This window comes from Rhinolophus sinicus, linkage group LG04, assembly GCF_036562045.2.
Source record: "Rhinolophus sinicus isolate RSC01 linkage group LG04, ASM3656204v1, whole genome shotgun sequence".
Classification (NCBI taxonomy): Eukaryota; Metazoa; Chordata; class Mammalia; order Chiroptera; family Rhinolophidae; genus Rhinolophus; species Rhinolophus sinicus.
The window spans coordinates 121,056,363-121,070,074 of NC_133754.1; the positions used below are offsets into that span (position 1 = coordinate 121,056,363).

At 38.6% G+C, this 13,712-nt stretch overlaps 1 pseudogene; it reads right to left on the reverse strand.

Annotated features, from left to right (window-relative positions):
• Positions 1 to 490: 490 nt before the first annotated feature.
• Positions 491 to 2,638, reverse strand: LOC109457150 (threonine--tRNA ligase 1, cytoplasmic; annotated as a pseudogene).
• Positions 2,639 to 13,712: the final 11,074 nt, after the last annotated feature.

Genomic DNA, 13,712 nt, shown 5'->3' on the forward strand with positions numbered 1-13,712 from the left:
AGAGTAGTGGCAGACAAACTAGAGGAGTGTTCTCAGAAATAAAATCATTAGAGGAGAAGTGATTTAAGGGTGGTCAGTGTTAAATGTTTAATGTTGTAGGGGGATCATGTAATTTTTTTAATTAAAGTTTTTATTTTTATACCATGATCCAATTCTCGTCTTTTATCTGAATCAAATTTGAAAAGTTCTGTTTTTCAACTGCTTTAAATTTACAAAAATGACCTCCCTCATCAAAATAGAGCATTCCTCATGGCTTATTTCCTATTCTCAGATGTTTAATAAATAAAATCATGTTAACATGTCTCTTTTAATTACCTCCCTAAATATACATTGTTAAAACCTGTCTAGGTCAAAAAAAGATGGATCCTATGCAGACTCTGCCAAACTATTCCAAGTTCAGTGTAAATTAATGTTTTCCAGACACCAAAGTTAACGTTATGGAAACACTGTTCATCCTTTTCCACTACTCCAGTCAGGACAAAGTTCTCCCTTAAAATTCTTCTTCTGCCTATTTGTTGTGGGACTGCACGAGCTGCTGCAGCCACTCAATGGTTTCTGAAACAGTATGTTCTCCATGTACCTTATTATCTCTTGTATGGATATTAACGGTGCCACTAGTTTTCTCTTTTTCACCAACAACTAGGATAAAGTTATATTGTGCTAACTGTGCATTTCTGATCTTCTTACTTAATGTACAACCTGGATCCACATCAATGTCCACCATGGATTTAGCATCATGGAATTGTTGCCGGATCTTTTGGGCATATTCATCACATGTTGGTTCCACTAGAACTACCATTACCTGGCGAGGAGACAGGCATCAGGGCCATTTGCCCCTGTAGTTTTCAGTGAGTATAGCAATCATTCTTTCCATTGACCCCAAGATGGTTCTGTGTATTATCACTGACCTTTACTTATCATCACCATCATGGCTGACAAAAGTAAGACTAAATCTGATGGGCAACTGAAAATCCAGCTGGATTGTTCCTCACTGGTTGTACCAACCAATTATATCTTTGTATGTCAATCTTTGGACCATACAAAGCTCCATCTCCAGGGTTTAACTCCCATTTTTCATCAAATTCATTCAGACTATTTTCAGGTTGTTTCCCATCTTGATTCCAGACTTCAATATCTCCAAGGAATTTTCCATGTGAGTAGACAGGTTCAGTTTAAAAGAAAATCCAAAAACACTATATACTGCACACAGAAGCACACAGAAAAAAGAACAACCTTTTATTTCACCCTCAATCTGCTCTATGGCACAGAATACGTGAGCATCATCCTGTTGGAATCTTCGTACCCCTGTGAGTCCTATGAGTGCTCCCAACAACTTATTCCTATGAAATGCCTCCAAATTGGCTACCCACAGAGGAACCTCTAGCCAGGATCTTGGCCAATGATCAAACATAAGGCACTGTCCCGGGCTGTTCATGGGTTTCTGAGCAAACAGCTCCTCCTCCACCTCAGAGGAGAATGTGTTCTTGCTGTAGTGCTGCCAGTGGCCTGAGGTCATCCGGTGTCGGCTGTTGTAGATGTTTGGGGTGACCATCTCCTGTAACCCTCTTTTGCTATATTCACTCCTGATGAATTCAGTAAGTGCATTGTAAATGTACGCTCCCTTCAGTAGGAAAAATTTCATGGCTGAGTTAAAGGAAGAAATATAGTTCTTGATCCCTCCCAACTTTCTTATGATCTGGGTTTTTAGCTTTCTCTGGGAACTTCTCCCACTCTTTCAACATTTTAGGATCTGGAAATGAAAGGCCGTAAATTCTCTGGAGAGTCTCCATATCTGCTTTGGCTTCCCAGTATATGGAGGACTTTTTAAGTATTTTTAAAGTCTTAATTTTGCCAGTGTGTCTGACATGAGAACCCCGAAAGAGATCTATCAAGGAACCACACTTGATATTCACATTTTCATATAATATCCAGCATCTGAACTTGTTGTATTTAAACATTTTCAACAAAGTTTTCTTCTTAATTTCCAATCTTTCAAAAGCTTATTTTTCTTTAATGATTTTCTTACATAAAGTCTCTAAAGAAGAAAAATCATTGCTGAACACACCCCCTTCTTCAAGGTACATGTCATAATAGAATCCATTTTCTACCTGTGGGCTGTAACATAAACAACCACCACAGACTCTTTCCATGGCTTCACCCATTACGTGAGCCCTAGAGGGCTAATCTACTGCTTGAGCTTCCTCTGCCTCAAACTTGAGAAGCTCTAGGTACAGTCTTCCTCCAGAAGATTGTCCACGTACCGAACAACTTTACTCACTTTAGCAGCAACACCATTGTCAGCCAGGCCTTGACTAATTCCACCAGCAATCTGACTTGGTGTAGTATTCCAGGATTCTGCATCAACCTGTTTACCATTGGGCAGAGTGACTTTAATTGGCTTGCTGTCTTTTTCTGCCTTTTCTGCCAGAATGAAATTGTGTTCTGCTTTTAGTTTATTATATATCTGAAGATGTGTGCTAATATATTCAGGCCAAGGATTCAACTCTGCTCAACCTGAATCCCCAGATCCTTCTTTGTTCTTCTTGCCTCCTTCCTTTCACTTCTGCTCACTGGCCCGTATTGGCTTCTCCTGGCCTCCTATCTTCCCTGAAGGGCTGCTGACCTTCTCCTTGGACATGGATGAATCATGAAGAGAAGACAGAACACAAAAGTGATGGTCTAGAGGAGACAAAAGTGCAGGCCAATCCTTGAGTAATGTTTTTTGAATGAATGAATGTGGCTAAACTGGAACTAGATGATAGCTGTGTACAAATATTGGCCTCTGTTGACTGGCAAAGTTATTGTTTGTAAATATCTCTTCATTTATTTGAATATCTTTGTCCATGCCATTTTTCGTTATTTCAGAAAAAGAAATTCAGAGCATATGGGCTCCTTTTTAATTTCATGTATCTTTGTAATACTTTCTCAAGTGCCTTGTACATGACTTCATACTGTCTTGTAACCAGCTTTTCTTTGCACAAAAGATTTGCTAACAAGCGCTCTGATTTCTCAAGTGAACCCAAACAGTTCTAATTAAATGTGTGTTTAGTATCTTTCAGAGAAAAATTCCTAATGCTTCCATTAAAATTAGTAAACAGTACATGTCTACAATAATAACAATAGAGTGTGGTGACTTTTAATATTTGAATAGAAAACTCCTTTTGATAATTTACTAAGAAGGTCCTGTGGAAAATTCTTTTGCTTTAATTTCTATAATACTATTTTTGATGATTTGTTAAACTTAAAGAGAGGAAGTAAGACAATATTTTTCCATAATTATGAACACAACGTGACGAAGAAAGTTTGCCTCTAACTTACGCTACTTAGTTTTTGCTGTTTTTAAAATAGTTTAGCTTATTTTCTGTCTTTTTATTAAGATTTTTATTAAAATATAGCTAACATACAATATAATGTTAGTTTCAGGTGTACACCATAGTTATTCAACATTTATATACCTAAAGAAGTGATCACCATGGTAAGTCCAGCAACCGTCTGACAGTATATCATGTTATCACATTATTACTGACTATATTCCCTATGCTGTACTTTACATCTCCATGACTTGTTTGTTTTATACCTGGAGATTTGTACTATTTATTCTCCTTCAACTTTTCCCCACTTTTAAAATTTTTCAATTACAGTTGACATTAAAAGTTATTTTATATTAATTTCAGGTGTATAGCATAGTGGTTAGACATTTATATAACTTAAGAAGTGATCCCCTGACTAGTCTAGTGCTCACCTGGCACTATATGAGGTCTGGCAATTAAGTTTGCAAACTGGTTGCAACGATGTTGCTAACCTTTTTTGATATCAGAGGGATTATTTATTAAGAATTTATACCAAGTGGACAAACAGTTAACCTAGTTTACTATCTGAAAGTGCTTAAAAGGCTGTGTGAAAAAGTTAGACAATCTGAACTTTCCCCCAACAATTCGTGGCTCTTGCATCATGACAATGCACCAGCTCACACAGCACTGTCTGTGAGGAAGTTTTTAGCCAGTAAACAAATAACTGTTTTGAAACACCCTCCCTACTCACCTGATCTGGCCTCCAATTACTTCTTTCTTTACCTGAAGATAAAGGACACGTTGAAAGGAAGAATATTTTGATGACATTGAGGACATCAAGGGTAATATGATGACCATTCCAGAAAGAGTTCCAAAATTGCTTTGAAGAGTGGACTAGGCACTGGCATAAGTACATAGCTTCCCAATGGGAGTACTTTGAAAGTGACCATAGTGATATTAGGCAATAAGGTATGTAGCACCTTTTCTAGGTGGAGTTTGTGAACTTAAGTGTTAGAACTTGTACATGGTTATTACTATATGTGTGGACAGAGCCAGGAGTGCAGTTTCCAGCCTCTCGGCCTCACGTGGAAAGGTGCTCACTTGGGTAGTAAATGGCCATCAGCTGTGGCTAGTTGGCCATCGTCTGTAACCAGTGAGCCATTGGCCACTAATATAACTGTCGTGGCTACGCTAGCAGAAAAATGGGGGCTAGCAAGAAGATGGTGGCTGAGCTAGCAAGTGGCGGAGTGAGGGTTGCGGATCATGTGGGTCCTGTTTCCTGTGTCTCCAACCCAGCCACCAGCGAGATTATAGTGGTATGACTCCCCTATCTATGGCTCTGTGGGTGTTCCTTTTTGGCCTCACCGTGTCCTGCGTTCCTATGTGGGGAGCAGGAACAGAGATCCCACAGGCTGCCCCGCATGACAAATGGCGCAGCGAGCAGGGTCTCCCGCATGACACAAGGTTCAGCAAGCAGGGTATCCTGCCGGCCAAAGCTCTCCAAAGGGTGTTGGAGCAGTTTGTGCATATGAACACTCTGTCTGAGGAAGACCAGGAGGAGCAGCTGCTGGAGAGATGGAGCCCTGTGGAGAGGTGGGAAGACGTGGACGGTTCCCCAACCAGCAGAGGCCAGAGAAAGCGAAGGTTGTTGCAGCCCTGTGGGCTGGGAAGTTCTTGCTGAGGCAGCCCGGATGCAGGACTTGTAGTCCCAGGAGGAAATGCTTGCTGAGTCCTCTGTGGGAGATGAGGGTGAGGTCAAAGTCGTCCCTCACCCCCAGGACAGCCCTGGCGACTGACTATGGACTATGGGGAATTGCCTTCTATCTCTAATTTAATGGACCGTTTGACTGTTTGCTTGGGAACATATCACCATGTAGTGGAACTGGCGGATGTTTGCTTTTGTGTCTTGACAAGCCGCCATTGAGAATATGTAAGCATCGTGACTGTGAGTCACTGTTGTTCCAGCAGGGTACCCTGAGAGGCCCAGAGAGAGTGGCAGTGCCCTGAGAGCCGTGGCTGAGTCCAGGAAGTCTGGCTGTGCCCAGAGAGAGTGGCAGTGCCCTGAGAGGCCCTGGGTGTGCCTAGGGAGACTGGTGGTACCCTAAGAAGCCCAGGAAGTCTGGCTATGCCCAGAAGCACTGGTGGTGCCCTGAGAAACCCTGGCTGTGCCCAGAGAGCCTGGCTGTGTTCAGGATATTGCATTCACCTCCAGGCTCCTCGCACAGGGCCCCTTGTGGAAGATGCTTGTTGCGTAGATTGTGAGGTGAGACCCTGTAGGGGTGGAGTGTGGGGACAGAGCCAGGAGTGCAGTTTCCAGGCTCTCGGCCTCACGTGGAAAGGTGCTCACTGGGATAGTAAATGGTCATCAACTGTGATTGGATGGCCATCAGCTGTGGCTAGTTGGCCGTCAGCTGTAACCAGTGAGCCATTGGACACTAATATAACTGCTGTGGCTATGCTAGCAGAAAACGGGGGCTAACAAGAAGATGGTGGCTGAGCTAGCAAGCAGTGCAGTGAGGGTTGTGAACAGTGTGGCTCCTGCTTCCTGTGTCTCCAACCCAGCCGCCAGCAAGAATATAGTGGTATGACTCCCCTACCTTTGGCTCCGTGGGTGTTCCCTTTTGGCCTAGCCACATCCTGCATTCTTATGTGGGTAGCGGGAGCTGAGACCCCCGCATGACACCCTGCATGACACTATATTATTGACTATTATAACCTATGCTTTACTTTACATCCCCATAACTATTTTGCAACTGTCAATTTGTACTATTTACTCCCTTCATCTTTTACACCCTGCTTCCCAACTCTCTCCCATCTATCACCCCAACAAATTTGGTACTCATCTGACACCATACATGGTTATTACAATATTATTGACTATATTCCTTATGCTACACCCTATATCCCACAATTACTGTGTAACAACCAATAATATACTTCTTAATTCCTTCCCCCTTTTCCCTCACCTCCAAACTCCTTCCCATCTGGCAATCATCAAAATGTTCTCTATGAGATTGTTTCTGTTTTGTTTATTTTGTTCTTTAGATTCCACATATAAACAAAATCTCATTGCATCTGTCTTTCTCTGTCTGACACTCCACTCAGTACAATTCCCTCCAAGTCCATTCATACTGCTGCAGATGGCAAGAACCCATTTCTTTCCCCGGCCGAGCAATGTTCCATTTTATATATGTACCACCTCCTCTTTATCCATTGTTCTGTCGACAGACACCCAGGCTGCCTCGACATCTTGGCCAGTGTAAACAATGCTGCCATGAACATATGAATGCATGCGTCCCCTTGAAGTAGCATTTTGGGTTTCTTCAAATAAATACCAGAAATGGGGTTACTGGGTCCTTCTTAGTCTCTCATTATAGCCTTTGTTTTAAAGTTTATTTTGTCTGATGTAAGTATTGCTACCCCAGAATTTTGTTGTTGTTGTTGTTTTTTCATTTTCATGAAATATCTTTTTCCATCCCTTTATACACTATCTGTCTATGTCTTTCAATCTGAAGTGTGTCTCTTTTAGGTAGCTTATCTATGTGGGTCTTGTTTTCTTATCCATTCAGCCACCCTATCTTTTGATTAGAACATTTAATCCATTTACATTGAAAGTAATTGTTGATAGATATGTAGGTATTGCCATTTTATTATTCATAATTTTGACTCTTTTTTTTTTCCATTTTAAAGGAATCCCTCCAATATTCCTTTAATACTGGTTTGGTGATAATAAACTGCTTTAGCTTTTTCTTGTCTAGGAAGCTCTTTATCTGTCCTTCGATTCTAAATGAAAGCTTTGCTGGGTAGAGTAATCTTGGTTGTAGGTCCTGCTTTTCATCACTTTGAATATTTCATGCCAAACCCTTCTGGCCTGCAAAGTTTCTCTTGAGAAATCAGCTGACAGTCTTATCAGAGCTGCCTTATAAGTTACTAGTTGCTTTTCTCTTGCTGCTTTTAGGACTCTCTTTGTCTTTAACCTTTGCCATTCTAATTATAATGTGTCTTGGCATGGACCTGTTTGGGTTCATCTTGTTTGGGACTCTCTGCGCTTCCTGGACTTGTATATCTATTTCCTTCACAGGTTAAGAAAGTTTTAGTCATTATTTCTTCAAATATGTTCTCAATCCCTTGTTTTCTCTCTTCTCCTTCTGCTATCTTTATGATGGGAATGTTGATATGCTTGATGTTGTCCCAGAAGTTTCTCCATCCTTAGTTTTTATTATTATTATTATTATTTTTCTTTTTGCTGTTCTAATTGTGTGTTTTCTGCAACCTTGTCTTCCAAATCATTGATTCAATTCTCTGCTTCATCTAGTCTGCTGGTGATTCTTCTAGTGCAGTCTTCATTTCAGTTATTGTGTTCTTCACTTATGACTGGGTCTTTTTAATGGTTTCTGTGTCCTTTTTTATGTTTGCTATGTCTTTGTTGAAGTTCTTGTTAAGTTTCTTGAGTACCCTTATAACCATTGTTTTGAACTCTGTCTCTGGTAGGTTGCTTGCCTCCATTTTGTTTAGTTCTTTTTTCTGGAGTTTTCTCCTGTTCTTTCATTTGAGATGAATTTCTTTGTTTCCTCATTTTTGCTGCCTCTCTATTTGTTTCTACATATTAGGTAGTTCTGCTATGTCCCCCAGTCTTGGCCCAAGTGGCCTTTTATAGTAGGTGCCCTATGGGGCCCATGGCACAATCTCCCTGTGCCATGTAGGTGCATGGAGTCACCTACACCAGGTACTCCAGGAGTGTTCCTTGTGTAGGCTGTGTGTACCCTCCTTTTAATGTTGAACCTTGATTGCTATTGGCACATCAGTGGGTGGGATTGACCCTCAAGCTGATTAGTTGTGGGGTTTTGCTACATCCATAGCTTATAGGCTGCTGTGCAGGGAAATTACCCCATGGAGCGGGGTTGGCCTCAATGGACTCTGGTGCCTGTTGAGACCCCCCTTTGTGTGTGGTACTTATGGGGCTAATTGGGTGGTATTCTGCCATGGTCTGAATGAACCTCCAAGTATGTTCGTTCTGTGACCTGGGAGGGGCTCTGGTGCAGGTTCAGGTTACAAGGTTTGTAGTAAGAGCTATGAAGTGATCCACGGTTGTTCCCTGCCTATGCTAAACCTGGAGGTGCATAGGAGAGGCCACGCTGTGAACCGATCACATCTAGCACCAGTACTGTGCCTGGGGTCGCTCTGCAAAATACCAGGATACCCTGAGACTTGCTGCCACCTGCCAGTTCCCTTAAGGTAAAGACACTGATAAAGCCTTGTGCAGTATGCAAGTTGGGTGAGGAAGGATCTCAGGGAGTCACTGGAGTGGGAAAAGTTGTGGTCACCAGGTTAATGTTGTCAGTGCTGAGCCTGGAGCTACTCAGCAAAAATCTCAGAGCACATTGAGACCAGTTGCCACCCACCTGGGGCCTTCAGACTCTGACAGTTTTCCAAGAAAGAGTACAATGCAGGCGGGGCTGGCTGCTTTTGGAGAAAGTGCCTCCAGCTTTGGGGAGTTGGGTGGGATAGGGTCCCAGTGAGTCAGCAGAATGGAGCTACAGAGCTTACCAGGCCAATCAGATTCAGATTTGGCCTGTGGAAGCGGGCTCAACACGAAAAAGATGGCATCCGCCTGATGGCTGCTTGCTAGGAGAACCTCACAGGGAAAATGCCGACTGTCCTCCAGCCTTCTTTCTGAAGCCACACACCTCAATTAGCCTCCCATTTGTCTCCGACACCCCCCTGAGTTACTGTTACTCTGCTGGAGCCCAAGGTGAGTGCCTGCGAGTGAGAGAGTCTGTGCACTGGCCCTTTAAAAGGACTTCCATCCGACCTGAATGGTTGGAATCCCCACTGTTTTTCACAGCCAGAAGTTGTGGGGCTCCTCTTCCCTCTTCCTTGGTGTGGGTCTGGGGTCCCTCTATCCCTGGGGGTAAACTTCATGGCTGAGATATCCTTCCTGGTTCTCAACTGCCACAGGGAGGTTTGGGGTTAGCCAGTTCCATGTCTCGACATGGATTCTCTTTATAACCTCAGTTGTAAAACTTCTGTTCAACCAGATGTCAGCTGATTCTCAAGGTTGATTATTCTATAATTTAGTTGTAATTTTAATGTGTTCATGGAAGGAAGCAGGCACAGTGTTTATCTACTCCACCATCTTGGGTCTCCCCTTACTGATTTTCTATTGCTTCTGTGCCTATGTCATATTTCACTATAAGATTATTGTGGGATGAAACACACAAAAATAAAAAATGAAACAATTTTTATTTAAAAAAATTTTTTTTTAATTAACCACATAGCAGCACAATATTTTGTATATGAAACACGACAGTAAGTTGAATGTATATCAAATGAATCCTAAAGAATCTTCTACGTGTAGATATGCCTTCGTTTTTCTTAATTCTCTTTCAATTAAGTATAATTCAGGATTTACCAATCCCAGCTCATTTTTGTATGACTATTTGTAAGAAAAACCACAGAAATTGTTGAATAGCATACATACCTAAAAGGAAACTTTTTACCATGTTATCAACAAGATAAATATTTTTAACTCAAAACTAGAGAAATTAGGTAAAAGTAGAATACTACAAGATAGAACAAAATTTGATAGAAAAGATATATATCCACAGAAAAAAATGAAGTACAAGTTTAAGACATTGCAAAATAGGATTGGGATATAAGAGCACTCTTTTTTGTTTATTTTTCATAACTAACAAATAACTCATTCTTTTTACCTCTCACAGTAACATTTGTGCAGAAAGGTCATTTTCATTAAACTTAGGTTTATAATTTTCAGTTGCCTCCCCAAAGGGATTGCTGTTATTTACAATTTCTGTTAGTCCTATGCAAAACCAAACAACCATTAGTGTAAGGCTAATACATGTTAAGTGCCTTAGGCATATTTCAATTAAGTATTAACATAGATTGGAAATTTCCAAAACATTTAGTGAATATTACTTTCAATCATTTTCATTAAAATTAATAGCAACTGTTAAAAAGTAACATACCAAGGAGCTGTGGGAATTGAATTCTTAGTTTCTTTCTATAGGGCTACTTGTGCTAATGTAGGAAGATTTTTAGTACTGTTCAACCACATATCACCTAATCCCATTAAATACTGCATTTTGTGTGGGAAGAAAATGAGAGATATGTGCAAATTAATTTTGCTTTAATATTTTTATATGATGATTTCAGATTTTAATGAGTATTTACTAGATACCAAAAATAGTGAACTGATGTGAACAAGCTTAAGACTTTAAACAACATCAATCTGTCATTAACAATATTTTCCAGAAATACTGAAAGACAAGCTTGGATAAATCAGTTTATAGAAGTAAGAAAAATAACTGTGAAATTAAAGATTATACCACTATAGAAATACTAAAACCATTATAAGAGAAACCAGTGATTGAGCATTGTATCTGTGAGAATATTCTTTAAAAAGCACAAATAAGGAATGAATTAAGTAGAATATATTGTTGAAATAGTAAAATAAATCAGAAATGATAATGGCCCAAATTTACCTCTCAGAATATTATTCTATAGAATATAAACTTTAAACAAAAGTCATAGTCCTTCCTCTCTTAGTAACCCTTTACTTCCTTAAAAATAGTCTCCAACTGCATATCAGTTTCTAATACTATCAGTATTTGTACATATATAAAATTTACAAAAGTGATATTTTATCATATTCAGTCTGTGATATATAAGTATATATATATATTACATATGTGCATATATAATATGTATACATGTATATGTAATTTCCAGTTTTAGTTGGTGATTTTTCAACCTTTTAAAGATAATAAACATAAACCCTGATTTTTTCTTCATTTTCACATTCAAGTCAATGATATATAAGGACCACACAGTGAAACATAAACAAGTTAAAGATTTTAAATAGTTTTGCCACTAGAAAGAATAGCAGCAGAATTTTAAGTATTATTATAATTCAAAATTTTTTGATTACTTTGTTCTAAATTTCCTTCAAATGTAAAAAAAAGGAAAAAGAATATTATAAAAAGGACATGATAAAATAACATAAAGGTGAAATTCTTCTTTGCAATGGAAATGGCCTTTCTACTCATCAGTTTCTATACGCTTACCTTTCCAAAAAGCCATTGAATACTATTAAATTGCCACTCCAAGAGGACGAAATACTGAGACCAGAAATATAATTAGCTCAGGAAAAAAAAATGTTTCCCACCAATAATATTTCATGAGAAAACTGGCACTAGTTGTGTGGTGTGTATAGCAGAGACTGACAGAAAATGCCATTCCCCATGTCTGGGATAATGTTTTTTGTCCCCCTCGTCCACTACAGAAAATCATTTTCACCCTTCAAATCTGGGGGGAAATTTCATTTTGCTTCACTTTTTTTATTCCCCCAATTCTCAAGTATAGTCATTCCTTTCTTTGCCTCCCAAAGCACGAGAGAGAGAGAGAGAGAGAGAGAGAGAGAGAGAGAGAGAGATTCTTTCTCTTTCTCTCTGTCTCTCACCATAGATTAAGCATCTTAAAGTAAGGGTCCTTATCTGTTTAATTTTGTATCCTTGACCCATAGCACCCTGACTGACACATAATAGGTACCTCGAATATATTGAATGAATAAATTAATTATTCAAGCCTTGTAGACACATAGAGTAAAATTAAAGAGTAACAAGATCAGACAATATCAATAGTTATTAAAGGCAAAATCGTTCCCATATTGAAAATGATTCTAAGTAAATTCCAACAGAATTTGAAAAGTGTCTAAATTCAGTATGCTTTCAGGATTATTACTACAAATAGAAAAAATGAATGACATTCATATGAGACTAAGTGGGGAACACTTAGAATCAGTATTTTGCCACATTTCCCAGTATTTTACTAATCCTTAACAGAGAAAGATTGGCAAATGAATAGGAATTAATTCCCACTGAATGTATTGCAGTTAGTTGTAAAGGCATGTAAAATACAGTTTGGTAGATCATTATAAAACTCTTCCGTAATAGTTTGGTTGTTCTCAATTAAATTGTTTCCATAGTTCCAACTTTAAAAATCAATTTTTTCAACTATTTATCTAGTTATGAACCTGATCACTTGATGATTTCTATAGTAACTGAATCTGCTAGCATCATTCATATCTCCATAGATGACTGAATAAGGAAATTTGCAATTGGATTATTTCCAAAGAATAAAATCTTATAGTATATTGTATTTTTTATTTGAAATTAAGATATAACTTATCTTTGAAATATTAGATGGTTATTAGTTATTAAATAACATGTAGTATAAATTATATATCTTTCATCTAAGGTTTCAGAGTGACTGCAGATCAAGTAAAATTATCCTTTTTCGTGTAAGTAGACAGTGTTTGAGCACTGTTTTTTTGTTTGTTTTTTCTACTCTCATCTAATTTGTTCTCACTAAGGTTTTGGTCTCTATTTCCATAAAAGCTTTTTTCTATGTGAATTAAGCAATTTTTACTGATGAAGGAAAGACATCTGTAACATTTATTCCTGGAAGCTAGCATCAAATTGTTGACTTCTTTCCAGTGACCTTTAAAGTATAATGATAATGCATCATTATTAATCTATATTGGAAGTGAACTTGTAACCTTTACACCAAGAGTTGTATATTGAACATCTATATTCATGACTCCTGTATTTTAGCAGAGTGTTTACCTCTTGGGTCATCTGTGAGCAGACATGGGGAATTTTTATGAACATAGTTATAAGGTGGTTAAGATCTTTAGGACAAAAATTATATGCAATTCAATTACTTTAAGATTGATGATGCCCGCAAGAAAATGTGATACTTTATACAGAGTAGGCAATGGTTCTTTGATGGAGTAGTTATGGTATATAGCCCATGGAACTAACTCTTTTTTTTGTATAAAATTCCAACTTTATCTTTGATTCTTAGTAACTTAAATCAACTAGGTAAATATCCATGATTCACATGAAAAAGCATTAGCTATGATTCACTTAGTAATAAATGTGGGATACTATTGGCTTAAAGGTTTGAAAATATAAAATGGATAATACAGCCTTAGATTAATTATGCCTTTATAAGTGAAACCAAAATATTACATGGACAAGTAGTTGTGCAGGTATGTAGAACATGTACTTTGATGATGCCCATTCTCACCGATAACTGGTGGTGGTCTTAGGACAGGCCTGACAGGCATGCACATGAATTTTGTTTGGGTGAGGTCCATACATCCATTGAAACTGAACACATTATTCTGAATTGGTTAGGCTTGGTTGCTGAATCTCTCATCCCTACCTTTGTGTATAAAAGTAAAAGGAAATGCTTTTTTTCCCTGCAAATTCCTGCAAAATTCTGCCATTATATCTCTAACACTTAGTAGGATGAGATGGCTCATTGATTTCAATTAAACAAAGGCTTAAACAAAACATGACAGAAAATCATGCCCAGATAAGTGGTCGTCTTTCTCTC